Source organism: Apodemus sylvaticus, chromosome X, assembly GCF_947179515.1.
Source record: "Apodemus sylvaticus chromosome X, mApoSyl1.1, whole genome shotgun sequence".
NCBI lineage: Eukaryota > Metazoa > Chordata > Mammalia > Rodentia > Muridae > Apodemus > Apodemus sylvaticus.
Window position 1 is genome coordinate 127,008,781 of NC_067495.1, and position 15,332 is coordinate 127,024,112.

Genomic DNA, 15,332 nt, shown 5'->3' on the forward strand with positions numbered 1-15,332 from the left:
ATTCTAGATTAAACATGAAGGAGAAAGGAGGCTGAGCTGGAGAGATGGTTCAACAGTTAAGAGTACTTGCTGCACAGTCATTAGAACTGGAGTTTAGATCTGAAAGCCTTGTAAGAAGCCAGGGATCCTGAATACTCCTGTTTCCTCAGCTATAAACGGGGCAGAGATTAGAGGATCACCACTGCATGCTGACTTCCAGCATGGCAGAGAAAACACAAGTCCCAGATTCAGGGAGAAACCCTGCCTCAAATAACTATGCAGACTGGTAGAGGAGGATGCTCAACGCTCTCTTCTGGCCACTAAGCATATACATAGGCATGTGCACCCATACTGCATGCACACATTCAAATACATTTAGATATGTGTGTATGGGCATGCATGCACACTCATGTACACACACAAATATGTAGATCTTTTCTTAATAAAATCACTTCTCTACCCTGTTGAGCTAACCCTTCAAACCTGAGCACGAATAACCCTTTCTCTTTACGTTTCTTTTGTCAGACATTTTGTCATAGCAACAAGACAAATAACCAATACAACATCCGTACTGCATCCCACTTTCCAGAACAATGTCGTGGCTTCTAGTCACATCCTTGGCATTTACTGGTGTTGTTCCATGCCAATTCCTTCTCCAGGTGCCTTTTTGGCCACTTTCAAACTGGTTGCACGTGCCCTGGAAACATTTGATCCATTTCCACTACATGTTTCTTCCAAATTCTTCACAAACTATGTTTGTTCTCCAGTTGTTTAATATATTTAGGAGGCATCATAGGTTCCCACAGATAAATTTCACTCGACTAATGACCATGCATCTGAAAAACCTTGTATTAGTGGAATTCAGATAATCCGTCATATCTCAGTTGTCTCTGAAGGATTAATTCTTCACAGTTCAATAGCGCTAAGAAGGATACAAGAGCCACACCTCTGTCCTCAACCCCATGACCCCCAGCCTAAGCCACACCAAGGTGTTCTTTCCCCCCTGCATCCTGTCTGATTCCTTCTGATCCTGCCTCTCCCAGAGCCACCTAGATCCCTGCTCCTCTTGTTTGTCTTTCAGAACAGTTTCATTTCCTCTGAACATCCTCTATGACGTCTCCCGGGACCTCCATCCTTCCTCTCCCCTAGGATCTATAAATATTCTGGTACCCGGGGTTAAGCATGGGAATTCTTTCTGCACCAAGCAAGACCCACTGAGCTAAAAGAGCCACACCCAGGTTTATCTCTTAAGGTCCCATGTGCCAGCAAACCTTTCTTCCTCTTGCATTACTGGCTAACCTTATCAAGACTTGCATTAGACAGGACATTATATGATCTTAAATCTGGAAACACTCCGTTCTGAGCCAGGGCAATGATTGTTGAGGACTGGTCTATGTTATGGATTTTATAATGACATCAAAGGCAGACAGATGATGAGGTCATCTTTGAGCTCCACAGGGACACAATCTAGGACTGTCCTGCTTTATGACTGTCCTCAGCATCTAGTCAGCATTTGACACATATTAAGTATCCAATTGCTTTATTTTTAAAAAAATATTTATTTATTTATTATATGTTAAGTACACTGTGGCTGTTTTCAGACACACCAGAAGAGGGCATCAGATCTCATTATAGCTCCTTGCTCCAGCTCTGCTCAGAGATTTTATTTATTTGACGTAAGTACAATAGCTGTCTTCCGACACACCAGAGGAGGACATCAGATCACATTATGGATGGTTGTGAGCCACCACGTGGTTGTTGGGATTTGAACTCAGGCCCTCCGGAAGAGCAGTCCGTGCTCTTAACTGCTGAGCTATCTCTCCAGTCCTCAGTTGCTTTCTAAATAAATACATAATAAACAGTAAGAATTCAAGTGAAAAATGTGAGCTAGATTGGAGACATAGGTCAATGGGGTAGCATCTCCCTAGAAATGGAGGGGAAGGGACTTTGTAAACCATGAGTTACTTTTCCAATTCAAGGAGGCATGACACCAGCTAATGTAACCAGCCATTCCCATGAGTGAGACACGCAGTGCTCAGGTCTTAGAGGCTGCAGAAGAAACAGATGTGGAACTGGGAAAGGGCACTTGAAGTCTACATCCTTCTGGATAGGAAGACTTTCTACAGCTCTGCTACTGAAGAAGACAAATGACAAAAACACTCTCTGTGCTTCCAGGCTTAATGCTCATAACTTATCCTCTAAATCAAGAAGGAAAGGGCATTCTCAGATGTAAATATCCCCTGGAGCCATCTCAGGTATTTAGGGTTCTTAGTGTCTCCTTTTAAAACATCTGATCGGGTCAGGTTAAGGATAGGGTGACAGCTTTCTGGGCTAAGACTGTCTTTGTGGTGCATCCCATTAAGTGATCCATCAGCCATGGCACTGGCTTAAGGCATTACCCATTTGACAGATGACTGTGAAGTGTGCCTCTTGCTTTTGCATTCTTCTACTTCCATGCCTTCTTGGCTTTCACTGTGGACAAGCAAAGGGGCATCCCTCCTTCCGCGTATTCCTGAGGCACATCCATCTAAAAAGCATCCCTAGAGGCTCAACATTCCAGGTCTTTGGTTTCTTACATTTGATTTCCCCAGACCCTCTCAAGTCATAATCTCTTTTCCTGCACGGAAGGGACACTTCCACCTCTTCCACCATATCCTCTTAGCTGCTTGCATTTGGGTCCAGAGACCTTAAAGGGCTATTTCTCATTTCCATCTTGTGGTCCATTGTTTTCTCCCCTGGGATATCTATATATTCACAGTTCTGAGATGCCTCACTGGTCTGGAATGTCCACAGCAAGCTGATCCTCTGAATCATATACTTAAAGAAATTGGAAAGAGCAGCGCTCATTAGGCTGTCATTTCCCCAGTTTCCTCCTTCAACCTGGATGTCTTCCCACTTGCCTGATGGCGTGCTTTCCTGTTCTGTCCCCTGCTCTTTGAAGCTGTCTATGCAACCCCAGGTGGGCAGAGACATGTCTGCATAGTCCAAGCCAAACTCCTAGCTTTGTCTCACTGACTGAGATATCCCAGGAAAAACACCATTTCAGTAGAAGAGTTCAGGGTAATTCCGTCCAATAGGTACAGAATGGGAGCTTGAAAGGACCTGCCAGTGCATCTGACCAAAGACTTCCTCCTTGACATATAGTATTATACAGGTTTTAGTGACATAATAATTTAAACAATTTACAGTATACAAAGTAAATACTAATTCTTCACATGTCTATATACATGCATGCATATGCATGTGTGTCTTGTATGTGTGTATGGATGTACATATGTGTGTGTGTCTGTGTGTGTGGTGGTTTTTGCCAAATTGACACAAGCTAAAGGCATCTAGGAAGAGGGAGCTTCATTTAAGGAGTTGCCTCCATCAGACTGGACTATGAGCAAGTCTTTGAGGGCATTTTCCTGACTGATAATCAAGAAATTGATATGGGCCAGGAGGTGGTGGCACACACCTTTGATTCTAGCACTTGGGAGGCAGAGGCAGGCGGATTTCTGAGTTTGGGGCCAGCCTGGTCTACAGAGTGAGTTCCAGGACAGCCAGGGCTACACAGAGAAACCCTGTCTCGGAAAACAAAAACAAAAACAAACAAACAAACAAATTGATATGGGAGGACCCAGAGTAGGTGGGCATGTGGTCTGGGGTCATATAAGGAAGCAAACTGAACAAAACATTAGGGAGCAAGCCAGTAAGCAGAATTCTTACATAGTGTCTGCTTCAGTTCCTGTGCGAGGTTCCTACTTTGGGTTCTTGCCCTGATGTCCCTCGGTGATGGACTGAGTGTGGGTGGTTGTGAGATTAAATAACTCTTCTCCTTCCCTAGTTGCTTTTGGTCATGATGTCTGTCACAGCAACAGAAAGCAAACTAGAACACCCTATAAAACCATCGCCATCACCAGGTGTCTCTCCTTCCCTAAACTTTCCCTCTGTCTCTTTATTTCTTCCTTTAAACTTCTCTCTTCTCCCACACATCAGGAAAGTAGTGGTCTGCTTGTTTTATTTGTTTTTTGTTGTTGTTGTTGTTGTTTTGCCTTTTTCTTCTTCTGTTACTATAAAGTTTACAGGTTCTGGAATTTTAAAAATGAAACAAAACAATATTATCTTCCCTTTTGTTGATTTCTTTCATGCAATGAAATTGTTTTAAAAATCATTTATGCTGCTGTATATATTCATTTCATACCTTCCACCATACTTTGTTCATCCATATGCCTGTTGGTGGACATTTATTGTTTTTCTCTATTTACAAATAAAACTTCTATGGATAGTCATGTATTAGTTTCTGAGTGAACAAATTTTCCAAATGAATTTGTAGTTACTTCCTGGAACCTACCATGACTGTGGACTTCCCTTTAGGTCACCTTTCCTAGCATTTCAATACAAAATATGAGGTCTGTCCTCAATTGCATGAACCTCTTCAATAATTACAGAAGCTTTGTCTGAACCTGCCTTGAATTTGCAACTTTGCCTGTGGTTAGGCACCTTTCCTCATCAACTGGCATACTTTAGGTATTTTTTCTGTTTCGCTTTCTGCTCCCTTTCATCACAAGCCTAACTAAGAGCAAAAAGGAGGCATTTTCATGCTATAGTGTTAATGTGTGCTGTTTTGAAATGTATTCCACCAAGAAGTCAATCCATTCCTTTTAAGTTTTTAGGATATGAGGAGAACACAGCTGGATTCTTTGCCAGAATATAGTATGAGTGACCCCTAGCCCCTTTCCCAATAAACTCCTTGAAACCTTCGAAGACCTCATGAACAGTTTTCACTGTCCACATTTTTATTGGCATTCTTTCTTCTGCACTCCCATCAGAATGACCCATTAAGTTCTCCTTAGAACATTTTAAGGCTTGCTCTAACCTGGAATCACAAATTCAACCACATTTCTCTCACAAATCATCCCAAGGTCTATGACTCACCCAGGTTATTCGCAGCAACTACCCTACTTCAGAGGCCCAATTTTATGTTAGTTACTTTTCTTGTTATGATCAAATACCTGGCGACAGCAACTTGCGGGAAGAGGGCCTCATGCTGGTTCCTGGTTCTAGGGGATATAGCCCTACACAAAGGGTAAGACATCAAAGCAGGTGGCAGCAGAGCAGTGGGAATGTGAGCACTGAACTCCTCACATTTGAGACAGGATCCAGAGATTAAACAAGAAGTGAGACAGGCTATATTATGCCTCAAGGTTTGACCTCTACCATGACACACTTCTTCCAAAACCCCACCTTCTAAAAGGTACACAAATTCCCAAAACAGTACCACCAAATGGAAATCAAGTGTTCATATGAGTCTACAGAATAAATTGCACATTTACTTCATAATATTTGTTCAACCGTATGTTCAGATATTTAGTATATTTTATTGGCTAGTTTTCTTATAACTGGATTATGCTAATTATATTGAGATATAATTCATATGCATAAATGTACTAATTGAAAGTATAAGAATTAGCGGTTTTTAATGTACTTACAAAGTTGTAGAAGTATCATCATAATCTAATATTACAATATTTTCATCATCCTTAATGGAATCTTCATACCCATTACCAGCCGCTCTTTATTTGCTGTCCCTTCAGCCTCTAGAAACCACCAATTTACTGTCTCGGTAGGTTTACCACTTCTGAACATCTTATATGAATAAAGTCATACAATAAAGATGTAGTTTTGTGTGTAGCCTCCTTTACTACTACATTGTCTTCAAATTTCATCTATATTATAGTGTGCATCTATATTTAATTCCTTGTTATTGCCAGATGGTATTTCACTGCTTGTACATATCACATTTTATTTATTCATCCACCATCATTTGCATCTCAAACATGAAGAATCCTGAGCTCATATCCCACAGCCTTGAAGCCACCCACTGTGATCCCTTCTCTGACATGATGGGCTATATCTCCTTGAACCTGAAGCCAAACTAAAACCTCTTCCCCAAGTTAGTGACGTCAGGATAATTCAATTATAATTGATAGACGATTGACTTATTTTTAACATGAACTATTGTGAATCATGCTTTTAGAAGAACTTATGTACATGCTTATATAGATATGCTTGCAGTTCTATCACTACTACATGGAAGTATTGACCTGTTTCATATGGTTTATGCTGTTTAATCATTTTAACAACCATTAAAACAGTTTTAACTTCAAGCATTGTTCTTCAGGAGCAACCCTCCATGTTTATTCAATTGTTTGTTGAGACTAGGTCTTTCACTAGCCTGGAGCTTACCGAGTGCACTAGACTGACTGGCTGGTGAGTCACAGGAATCCACTTTTCTCTGCTTCCCTGGTACAAGGATTACAAACATGCTACCCTATGCCTAGACATTTTTTAAACATGAGTTCCAGGAATCAAACTTGAATCCAAATGTTTGCATGGTGAGCACTTTACCAACTCAGTGATGGGCTCTGTATACGTAGTTGGTAGATAGTAGACCTTTATCAGATATTCAATTTCCAAATAATTTTCTTCTATTGGTAAGTTGTCTCCTCACTTTTTCATGCCCAAAACTTTTTAATTTTGATAAAGTTTAATTTGTCTCTATTTTCCTTGGTGACATGTGCTTTTGGTTTCATATTTAAGAAACAGATACCTAATATAAATACAGTCAGATTTATAATTATAGTTCCTTTTAAAAGTTGTATAGATTTTTCTATTGTGTTTATTTATATCAATGATCTATTTTGAGTTGATTTGTATGTATAAAGAAAGAAATTAATCACCCTTATTCTTTTGCATTTGGATATCCATTTTTCTTAACATGATTTACTGAGAAGCATAATCTTTCCCCCTCCCATTAAATTGTAACTAGTATTGTTTTAAATGTTTGCATTTCATTGTTTGATGCTTGTAAATAGAACTAAAATTGATCTCTGTATATTGTATCCAGAAGCCTTGCTAAAACAGTCTAATAGTTCCAGTGGATTTCTAACAGATAATTAGGGCTGGCAGAGGTAAAGACAACTATGTCTTCATTTCCTATATGAATGCTTTTCATTTTACTTTTCTTGCTTTATTGCTCTACTGAGAATTTACAGTAAAATACTGAATAAAGGCAGACATTGTTGTTTCCTGCCTCACATTAGGAGAAAAGAATCCAGCAGCTGATCTCGTTAACTGTATAGTTTTGTCCACAGTAGCACTGAAATTGATAATGTTCCTTCCATTTCTACCTTGCTAAGAGTTTTTTTATAGGTACAGATATTGGATTGATTACATGTTTTCCTGTGTCTGCTAAGATAATCGTTTGGCTTTTGTGTATTTCTTCTTAATATGGCTAATTATATCACTTGACACCCAAGTGTTAAAACTTGCCTTGATGAAATAAATTTTTAGACGAAATAATTTAGATGAAATACATTTTTAGATGAAATAATTGATAGACGATTGACTTATTTTTAACATGAACTATTGTGAATCATGCTTTTAGAAGAACTTATGTACATGCTTATATAGATACTCTTGCAGTTCTATCACTACTACATGGAAGTATTGACCTGTTTCATATGGCTTATACTGTTTAATCATTTTAACAACCATTAAAACAGTTTTAACTTCAAGCATTGTTCTTCAGGACAATTATGAACATTGCTCTCCTTTTTTATATATTGTTATATTTGGTTTACAGAAAGTTGTGTGTGTTTGTAAAGGGCTCTGATCTGTGCTATTAAAATATTTTTCTGCTTGTATTATAAGAGTAATAAAAAGTAATAGGCTTTTCTTTTCATCTTTACAGAAAAGTTGTAAGAGTTGACCTTATTTCTTTAAATGTTTTGTAGAGTTTACCAATAAAGTCACCTGGCCCTGAAACTGTCTATCTGGACTGATCATTTAAACTGCAAATTTGGGTGTCTGTAATAAAGAGCTATTCATAGTACCTGTGTATTTCTGAATGATGTGTTGTTTTGTTTGTTTTTGTCATTGTTTTTGTTTTTTGAGCCTCTGAAGAGCAAAGTTGTTCCTAGCAGTCCCTTAGTACCACTTTAACATCCATAGACTCTGTAGTTACTCAGCCTGTCATTCTTCAAACTCTTTATCTGTGTCTCCTTCTTTCTTGTCCTGGTCAGCCTGCCTAAAGATTTATTAGCTTTATTGATCTTCTCTAAGAACCAGCTTTTGGGTTCAGTTATTTTTGTACTGTTTGTTTGTTTTCTGTAGCCTTGATTTCTGCTCCGATCTTTATTTCCTTCTGCTTGGGATTTAATTTATTCATCTACTGCTTGTGGCTCACAGTAGAAACTGAGGCCATTGATTTAAGGCCTGCATGATTAATTTTACGTGTCAACTTGTCTGGGCTACAGACTATTTCCAGATAGATTGTGACAATTTTTTTTTCAGAAGGCCTAAGAGTTTCAGAAAAGGATCAGTCTCATCAGCATAAGCAGAAATCGTCTCGCTTGTTAAGAGCCTAATTGTAACAAGAAGTTGCAAGTGATCTCTCTCTACTTGAACTACCCCTCCTAACCTGGACGATTATTGTAATACATTTTATATTTACACATAAGTCATACTCTATTGTTGTCACTTTTCCTTAAGTGCTTTGACCTTTATAGCCATTTAGTCTTTATTTGGCCTTCAGTTTTGAAAGATGATTGTTTTCATCAGCTTTGTGATACCTAAACAGAATACCAAAGACAGGACAATTTATAGTAAACAGAAACATATTGGCACATCATTCTGAAAGCTGTGAAGACTGATTGTAGTAGCAGGAAAGGCTCTTTTTGTTTTGTTTTGTTTTGTTTTTTTTCTATTAGTTCATGACAGATGAGCGAAAGAAGGGTGAGAGAAAGCAAGAAGTTAAATTGGAATTCAAATAAGCTCAAATAAGCTTCAAACTCATTTATAACTGCCATTAATCCATTCATCAAACTCTTTATTTTTCACTATGGGAACTTAACCGGGAACCTAGTATATTACTAGGCAAGTCTACAACTGAGCTATTACCCTCCAACATCAAAGCACCTCTTGGGGCTGGAGAGATGGCTCAGCTGTTAAGAATACTTGCTGAACTTACAGGTTCAGTTCCCAGTGCCTACCTGGTGGCTCACAATTATCTGTAAGTCTAGTTTCAGGAGAATCTGGTGCCGTCTTCTACCTTCCATGTGTACCAGACACTCAAACATGTGAACTATTAATAAACAATCTCTTTAAAAAGCTCCTTTTAATGCTTCTACCATGGCAATTAAATATCAGAAGGACTTTCAGAGGGGACACTCAATCTATAACAATATGTTTGTGTATAATAAAATCTGCTATAATTTTTCTTAATCTTGGTATTTTAAAGATTTTGCTCAGGCCAGGCATGGTGGCACAGGCCTTTAACTCCAACACTCAGGAAGAGGCAGGCAAATCTCTGTGAGTTCAAGGCCAGCCTGATCTACAATAGCCAAGGCTGTTACACAGAGAAACTATGTTTGGAAAAAAAATTTGCTCAATTTTCTTTATACATAAAATTGTCCCTTCCCTCTGAGAGTGTATAATAGGTTCTGTTTTTGAGCAATTTGGTTATTTTCTTAGAGTTTCTATTGCTGCAATAGAATACCATGAGCAAAAAGTATGTTGGGAAGGAAAGGGCACATTCAGCTTACACTTCCACATTGTTGTTCAATACCAAAGAAAGTCATGGAAGGTATTCAAACAGGGCAGCAACCTGGAGGTAGGAGCTAATGTAGAGGCCATGAAGGGGTGCTCTCTATTCTTCTGAATCCAAGTTCACTAGTCATTTCTTCTTCAATGTCTAATCTGCAGCGAATCTAATTCAATGTATTTTCTTTTACTTTGTATGTGTAATTTTTAGTCCTATAAATTTTAATAAGGCATTTTCATAAAAACCTTCCATGTCTCTAATGATTACAGCCTACAGAATACAATTATAGTAACTGTTTTTAATGCCTTTATTTAATGATTCTATCATCTGTATTAGTTCTGATTTTACTTCAGTAATTTGACTTACATTGTACTTTTGGTCAGTTTCCTGTTTTGGCCATGCCAGGTCATTTTTAACTAGGTTCCAGACATTGTAGCCTCCATGTTAATGAGTTTTTTTCACTGGATCTATATAATCAGCAGTTCTCAACGAGGGATGATTTTGTTTGTCTAGAGACGTGCTTGGTTGTTACAATTGGAAGGTAGTACTGGTATTTAATATGTAGAAGTTGAATGTGTTGGTAAGCATCCTACAGCTCACAGGATAGCCTCTATGAGAAAGAATTTCTCAGGACCAATTGCATTGAAGTTGACGAACCCTGCTGTAAACTGTTTAAACTTCATTCTGAGACTTGGCTAAGATGCTTCTAAAGTGTTTGGTAATAAGGGCTCTTGCTGTTCACCCTTATTAAATAAAACCAGAGCAATGTTAAGTCAAAGGCTAATTATTCTTGGCTGATTTGAGAAGGCCATCTTTTATTATATCTTCACATGGGCAGAAGGAGGGAGGGATGGAGAAAAGAGGGTGGAAAGGAGGACAGAAATAGAGAAGAAAGAGAAGGATGGGGGAAGGAAGGAGAAATAGAAGAGGAGAAAGAAATGGAGGAGGGAGAAAGACCTTATCCCTTCATGTACAGGCAGAAGGCACATTTGTGAGGACTCCCATCATCCCATCAGCTCCCGAAGTCCCCACCTCCTAATACCATCATGCCAGTTGTTAGGAATATAGAAAGTGGCTTTGGCAATGACATTAACGTTCAAGCTATAGCAGCACCCCAAACTTAAACCTTAGCTAGTTAGGAACAGGTGCTACTTCCACCTCTGAGTTCTGAGTCCAGTTCCTCCAGCCATTAGTAGTGGTGTCTCCCCAGCACTCCCCAGATCATTCCCTTCACGTGCTCTTGAATCTACATAGCTTGTTCTACCCCCACTTCATCCCTAGTACCGAGCCCCACCTCATCTGCAGAGCCTAGAGATGCTTCGGGCTGCTTACTTCTGCTCTCGCCCCAACCCTTCTTTTCTTTGTTTTAATGAATGAGGACAATCTCCTAAATTCAACATCTAGTCTGTATTCCTGATCACTTCACCATTCAATCGACCAGCAAGCACTGTGTAATTTAGTCTTACCTATGTCTCCCTAATACTATCTTATTTTTCATTTCCACTGGCATTATCCTAGGTTAGATTTTTCATAAAATGACAACTTTCATCATCAACATTCCCTTTCTCTTGCTTTATAGAACCCTTACTTATAGACACTTACCTCTAGCACCACAAAATCCATCACTGCTTATCAAATGAAAAGATGCGACAGCTCTATCCCTTTGTGCATGTCAAATTTGCTTTGCCTGAAATTTTGTTCTTGCATCCGTCAAATTATTTCTCTTGCCTAAAGGACCAGGTCAAATAGTACCTCTTATAGCAAGTCCATCTTGACATCTTTAGACACCTCTTCACCCCTGACCCTCTATATTCCCACTGTGCTCTGCTCATAGTATGGTAACAACACTGGTTACATCTCTTTATACCATTGTCTTGCCCCTATTTTAGCCGTTTATGACCCGATGGTTCCTATAAGAACTTGCTATGGACCCAGTCCTACCCCGCTTGTATGCTGAAGTTCTAATTTCTCAAATGTGTTTTTGTCTGGGTGTGGGCCTTAATTAAGGTTAAAGAGACTATAAAGATGGGATCCTAATCAGACAGAAGTGTAACCTTGTAGAAACAGGAAGCTGATCCTACCCCCGCCCCCAACATACTCCATTTCTTTCCTTAACTCTACCTGACCATGCTGGCATCTTGGCTTGAACTCCCTGGCCTCCAGAATCATGGGAATAGTGATTTATGATGTTTAAGTCACACAGTCTACAATATTGTGTTACACGGCCAAGCTACCGCTTAACATAAGAGTGGTGCAGTTTTGAAGGAATACGAAAAAGAGGAGAGAACAGATCAGATAGAACATGCAGGAAGGGGGAAACGAGAGATCTGGTGGCAAGATAAGAGAAGCCAGAAACATGAGAAAAATAGATGGAAGTGAAGGCCTGAAGGACTCAACATAGATAGAGATCAAACCTGCACTGCTGCTGAGGAGGAAGCAGACATCTGCTTCCACAAGGATGTGTGTGTGTGTGTGTGTGTGTGTGTGTGTGCTTGTGCGCATGTGTCAGTGCATGCGTGTTCTCCATCCTTTGAGAGATTGGCTTTTGCTTTCTGCAGAATCTATATGCCCTTCCGCAAGACTCAAAGGCTAGGCAACAGCTGGGTGCTCTTGCTTCCCAGCCAAAGGCAACTGCCACCATTCGAAACCAGCTGCCTGAGAGACGAAGAAAGTGTTTACCCAATGGCCTGAGTGTCCTTAGAGGACTCGGCTCTCAGTTACACAGCAAACAGCTGGCTCTGAAGAAGTTAGGCTCTGGGCACTGCCACCAAATGGCCCCAGTGGTGTTTAAATGTTTCCTCTACTTTCGTGGCCCCCAGGGGGTTGTTCAGTTGACAGGTGACTTTGTTTAAAAAACAAACAAACAACAACAAAAAATCCAGAATTGGCATTCTGAGGCCACATTCTTTAAAAGAAACACAAGGCTTTCTGTCGCCCAAGGCTTGTGCAAATTGGTTTCACACGTTTGCCACACTCTGGAGCAGACAGCAGGGTCTTTCCAGTACAAAGACATTTCCTGGCGCGGTACTTAGACAGACCGGCGGTGGTGCTGGGCTGTGCCAGACAGGCCCGGGAAGAGGATTACTTTGGTCTGCAGAGACGCTTGTCGCCTGCCCTGACCAGGGCAATGAACTGCCAGCATGCACGCATGCCTTCGCGAGTCAATGGCCACTCCTGTCCCAGCTTCAGGAGCGCGCCCAGGCACTGCTGCTCTAGCTGAGGACTGGAGGAGGCATAGGCACTGTGGTGGTGACAGGACTGAGGACCCTCCCAGGTCGTGAGTTCCCATGCTTGCCCTCCAACTAAATGGCTCTAAGGAGCAACGAAAATTTAAAAGAGCAGAGAAGCGAGATGACGTTCAGAAACCAATCCAACAACAGAACTTTAACATCCTGATCACTTTTACTTTTCTTTGGGGGAGATACGCCTTGGGGTGGAGCTGATGGAGAGAATCTCAGAGAGCAGTGGCTTTGTGAGCTGGCCCCAGGCGCAGGCATTGCTTGCAGTGCTGGCAATTACGACCAAGCCAGGCTTGTGGTTAGTTGGGTACAGGGACGTGACAGGACCGTGAGTGCGGTCTTTATTCTATTGTTTCCACTCATTAGAGAGGACTCTGAGCTAGCACAGTCTGCCAGTCCCGGTTGTCTTGGTTTCAGAACAGGGAAACTACTTTGCTGTTGCTCTTGCTACTGAGAACGGGGGATTTTGTCCATGTGAAGACCTCTTTCACAATAGGATGCAAATCCAGCAGCCTGCCAAAAGCCTCCGCAATCCATTATCAGCTCCGGACCTGAGAAGGAGTGGAGATTTGTTCCCATTTCAAGTAGCTATAGCCCTCCCTGGAAGTTAGGAAGAGCACCACTAACTGGCTACCCTCTTCCTTGGCTTGGTGACAGTGTTTCCAAACACTATTTCCTTGTTAAAATACAGATTCTGACTTAAAAGAGCTGAGGGGCCCCAGACTGCATTTCTAATAACCTCTCAGTGGTTCAGAGCACGCACTGCTCTGGCAGGGGACCCGAGTTCCATTCACAGCACCCACCACTTTGCCGGCCTACAATCATATGCAAGTTTCCCTCTCTCACATACACACAGTTAAAAGCAAGGAAAAATCTTTGATAACCTCCTAGGAATGCTGCTGCCTGCACCCTTTGAGGAACAAGAGTAACACTGCTCCAGACTGAAGCTGCGTGTTAAAACCACCCAATACTTCAAAACCTAATTAAAGTGGTCCCCACCCCAGATACTATATTGACCGAACTCTGTCTCACATCCACTCATTCGATTACCAAATATTTATTGAACTAGTCTATTGCCCTGGGCACAGTGCTTGTTATATGGCGAAGTAGACAGACTTGGTCAAGCAGACAGGTGATGGAACCAAATTTGCTGTTTGAAAAGATCACTTTGGGGCTGGAAAGATGGCTTAACAGGGACCAGACCTTGCCACACTAGCTCCCTAGAATCCAGGGTAGAAGGTAGAACCGGCTCCTGAAAACTATCCTCAAGCCTCCATATGTGTACAGTGCTATGCACACTTATTGTTGTTGTTGTTGTTGTTGTTGTTGTTGTTATTGAACTATAAATTAAAAGATCACTTTGGCTCGTTGAACATATTAGACATGGGCCAAGTAGATGTGCAAGGGTAGTGCATTAGGCCAGATGAGAGGTGATGGTAATGCCAGCCAGGATGATGGGCAGAAGTGGGTAAATTCAAGAGCTACTTAGAAAGGGAAATCAACAAGACGTGTTAACAAATTGGACATGAAAAAAAACACAAGGAGTCTGTCTAGGATAGCTTAGGTAATTGAATAGTTGCCAGTACCATGGAGATGAAAAAAGATTGAAGAAAGTATTTAAAGCCAAACAGTGTGAAGATTACCTGGGTAAAGACTCTAGAACGTCAAGGAAGAAACTAACATAGGTCTAGAGGAATGCTAATATTTAATGTCTGGCTCTTTCAACATCTAGACTACTGCCCCTGCCTCCATTGCATTTGTTTTTTATTTCATTCACTAAAGACTTTTGATAAAATATCTCATGGTGGAACTGGAGAAATGGCTCTGCAGTTAAGAGCACTGACTACTCTTCCAGAGGACCTGGGTTCAAGTCAATTCCCAGCACCCACATGGCAGCTCACAACTGTCAGTAACTCCAATTCCAGAGGATCCAACACCCTCACACAGACACACATGCAGGCAAAACACCAACGCACATAAAAATATAATAATAATAATAACCTCATGGTTTCTTCCTCTCCCAGGAGGCTCCCCAACCCTCATTATCATGAATAACATTAATATTAATATGGCTATGCCTTCTATGATGGCTAATTGGAATTACCATAGAAACATACCTCTGGGTATATCTATGAAGGTATTTCTAGAAAGTTTTCAATGATAGAGAAGACCCACCCTGAATATAGGTGACAATGTTCCTTGGGTTGGGGTTCAGGACTGAATATAAAGGAGAAAGGTAGCTAGATACCATCATTCATCTTTCTCTGCTTCCTGACTGCAGATACGATGTAACCAGGTGTCTCAGACTCCCACACCATGCGTGCCTTCTCTGCCAGTATGAAAAATCCATCCTTGCTTACACGGTTTTCATCATGCATTTTGTCACAGAGACAAGAAAGGTAACCAGTCTACTTTCTTAACACCTGGATGTCTCTGTTCTCTGACTTCCTCCTCTCACTCCTCCCTCAGCACCATTCTGCCAGGTATATCTTGCGCCTTGTCATGGCTTTGGACTGTATCACTTTAAA